The 4,223-nt window shown below is 35.0% G+C and overlaps 1 pseudogene; it reads right to left on the reverse strand.

Moving 5' to 3' along the window:
• On the reverse strand, nucleotides 1-3,684 carry LOC125679929 (uncharacterized; annotated as a pseudogene).
• Nucleotides 3,685-4,223: the final 539 nt, after the last annotated feature.

Genomic DNA, 4,223 nt, shown 5'->3' on the forward strand with positions numbered 1-4,223 from the left:
TCACTGGACTAATTCCTCGTCCCCAGGGTTTCCATAAGGTGTATAATCCTCCAAGACTCTATGAATTTGCTGTTTGATGGCAGAACAGTTGGTCACAAAGGGTTCCTGTGTCACATCAAGAACAAGTTTGGGTTTCGGACTGTAAAAAAAAAGATTTCTGACTGTATCAAATCAGTTGTTGATTTCTTTAATTTCATAACTGAGACGTGTGTGTTTGTTTGCCTGTAGACTTTTGAATGTCAATGACATTGATGACATATCAAATGCAGTACCTCATAATGAAACAGACAGACATACCTTTCTAAATGATCTAAGTGAGAGGGTGGTAAGGTTGGCATCGCCCCAGGTGGACAAAGAATCCACACGTCAGGCTGCAGTTGGAACAGGTGAGAATCAGCAGCCCACTGACGACACATGATGATGGTCATATGGATGACACCGTCCTCTACTGGGAAAATGGCCATGAACTGGAGGACACACTTCCATACTATACTGACTCTGGAGACGAGTTTGGCCAGACAAAATATTGTATCAAAATAAACTAAATTCAGTAAGTAAACAATCATTGATGCATGATATTTTGTGCACAACTATGTATTTTGGTGAACCTGATGCAGATGAACACGACAGTGGCGATTCAGTCTTTAACTACACTCGCTGTATGCTATGGAGAGGACTCCTTCATATGGTCCAAACAACTGCCGAGAGATGCAACAATGGAGACCATATGATTGCAGATTGGAGGCTGGACATGATTGAGTTCTGGAATCAGAATCACAACAAGTACCTAATCTTGGGCCACAGACTATTGGCAGGTAACCTAAGTTTAAAATGTTATGTGCATTTCTTTTTACAGAATTTCAGATGTTCCATAATTTCAAATTATAGTATTAGTTACATGACCTTCTACATTTAATAATTCCTATTTCTTTGTTTCAAAGGTGTAAGCGGATGTTTACCTCCAAGGCTGAAGAATGAAGTTATTTGGAATAGTACAGCAAACTTGGTTGACAAACCTGGACACAACATTGCTCTGGATCTGGTCAATGAATTTCTGAATAATGAATTCAAATGTAAGAATGCATTTCAAAACAGACTTTCCAATGATAGATTTTTTTTTTAAATAATTACTCTCAATTATTCAATTGTAGAGAAGAGTACATGTATATTTTGTACTTACAGTAAACTTAAAAACTGTCATGGCCAGTACACTGATACGCATGTGTCAAGGTGCAGCAAGATTGTGGGGAGTATTGGGAAAGCAATTGAAGAAATATACTTCACAGAGGTTGTAAATTATTACATCCCCAAGGCTGCAGCAACAGATGGCACCTCCAGAGCTAAAATAATAAATTCATACAGGAATATAGGGAAGAAAATTTATTTGCAGATACATGTGAGAGACATCATACTGGTTTTCATGATTTTGAGCACAAAATTTTAATCAAGAATCCAGAAAAACTGAATGCAAGACTACAGAAATATGTATTTTAAAAAATGAATAAATAAAATTGGAAAATGAGGAATATGTCTATAATACATGAACAAGATACTTATAATGGTAATGAAAGTTAATCACTACACTGTCTCTGAGTCATGATATAGTAATGGAAAAGATTAAGATAAATCTCATAAATTTTATACCATACAATATTACATGTAAGTACAGGGCTTTGGAGAAGTAAGCATCCTCTGCTATAACATTTATTACTGTCAAAGCAATTACCTGCTGAAAAACTGTGTCACTACTGTGAATTATTATGGCAAGGGCAGGTGTTGGAACAGAGATGGCAGCATCTACACCTTGCACAGTCACATTTTGCACATTGCAATTGGCATTCAGGAATTGTTACTTTTGGTGCTGAGGAGTGTCCTATAAAATGTCGCAAAATAGATTCTCTGAAGCACTTCATCTCAGATTTGTCCATCAATTTACAAAGCTCCTTCATATCATCACAGACTTGTAAAATTGAACTAGGAGTCACATAATAGAATGCTTTAACTTTCCTTCCATCTCGCCCTGACCTTCCAACCTCCTGACAGTAACCCATGAGAGAGTCACCGGCTCCCCTATGAATAACAAACTCAATGTCTGGAATATTGATGCCCAACCCAAAAGCTATGGTGCATATGACAAGCCGAATGACACTGTCCGGTTTTGAAAACAGTCATCCCTGCATGATAGAGAGCAATATGACTGTTGTGGAAATCCCTTTTTTGCTCCAGGTAGGCATGCTCTCTTAGATGCCCTAGAACATCCCTGTAAAGGTTTCTTCCACGACTCAAGCTCCTGTATTTCAATTAGATTGTTTTGAACCAATATGAACATCTAAAATAATTACAAGTATGGAATATTATCTATGGAACACATTTGTTGTTTTAAAAAATTACATTGTGATTTACTTTTCTGCAAAGCTACGTTTGTCATAACAAATATTCAGTTAATATTTCACTACAAAAGACTTTTTAAATGTTCAGAAATTCTACAGTCATTTATTTCATATATCCATAATCAGTATTACCTGACATATACCAATGCCTTCCTTGTTTTGATGCCTTTACTTTTAATTTCGTGGAACAACAAGCCCAACTCTTTGAAAATATCTCGGGATCTCTTATATTCAAGATAAATTTCTGGCCTGTCAAGGGTGCAAATTTACTTTAAATTCCAAGTATTCAAATTCAAATCTGACTATTAAATTCAAAGAGGGAAAATTTTACCTAAAAATGGCTTTTTCTTTAGAAATAAAATTTCATTATTGCAAAAGAAAAATATAAAGGTGAACAAACAACTCTCATTAATTAGAAAATGTTATTACCTATCCGGAGAAGCAGTAAATAATTTTAGACGAGGAAGATGTATTTTGGCTGTAATATGTTGCAAAACTTCCTGTGTGTAAGTAGCTGTCAACATCAGATATGGTACATCCGAGAAATGGGAGCGCAGCTCACCAAGTCGAGCAAAAGTGGGTCTAAATGTATCACCCCTTTGATAGATAATTGAAAATATATACAAAATCTTTATGATTATAGAAACTCGGTAGAAAAAAATTAACAAAATGTCTTGCTTAATTGTAATATGAAATTCTTACCAGGACTATATGTGCCTCATCAATGGCAATCAAGCACAATCTCTCTTTGTAAACTTGAGAATATAGTATCATGTCTCCCCAGGTGTCATAATTCAACAATGTCTCTGGTGACATGTAATTATGGAGTAATCTCCAGTCTTGATCCCTGCATTTATTGATATCAACATGCAGTTTTTAATGATGCATAGTGAACGAAATGTCTTCAATTGACAAAATTACAAGGTCTTTTAAGTGACCATTTGCAATTTTATGTAAATAAGAAATATGCAAAATATATATGTATTATATTATGTTGAGTGTTTATTTTTATTTTGTTATTTATTCATTGAACTAAATTCTTCTTATTTTTTTTTTATTACCAATCAACATATATAAGAATTTTCACTGCCGCCCTTCTTTTTTTTTTTTTTTAAATCACACTTAATTACACCGAAAATATGTATTTTGGCAAACAATCTACTGTTCTAGATTAATCAGTTGTTAATGAGTAATGTAAACATTGATACATTTTATAACTTCAGTAGACATTTCTTCTTTGCTCTTTATTACTGCAGCTGATATGCCATGTCTTGAATTATGTTGGCATTGGTCAAGCATAAGACTTTTCAATGGTGAAATGACGATACAAATGTGCTTGCTACTGGATTTGGAATCAAGGTCTAAGATGAAGGGGGCAACAGGAAACATATACTTTTCCCATATCCCGTGGGAAAAACACCCACACAATGTCTTTTCTCAAGAAGACTGTTTACCACAGATGCTTGAAGGTCTTTTAGTTCAAAATCAAAATGAAAACGCTGTTTTATTTTCTCCTCGAATATCTTCTTTATGGAATCCGCCATATTTCCACGAGTATATGTGTACTACGTCACCATCGGGCACATTTTCTACAAACACTTATTAGAGTACACGTTTTCAAATGAGATTAGAATGAGAAAATGAACTGAAAGTGTGTGTGAAGTTGTAGTACATGTATATGTTGTTGAATGTCTAAAAAACAAGGACAACAAGTGATATGCGTTGGCATTGTTTATTATTTACGATATTAGTTGAAATCGACGCGAACCGGTGTTTGTTGTTAATGTAAACACATGGAGCGACGTTTAGAGCGGTGTCCCTTTATCAGGTGAC

The sequence above is a fragment of the Ostrea edulis genome, chromosome 2 (assembly GCF_947568905.1).
Source record: "Ostrea edulis chromosome 2, xbOstEdul1.1, whole genome shotgun sequence".
Taxonomy (NCBI): domain Eukaryota; kingdom Metazoa; phylum Mollusca; class Bivalvia; order Ostreida; family Ostreidae; genus Ostrea; species Ostrea edulis.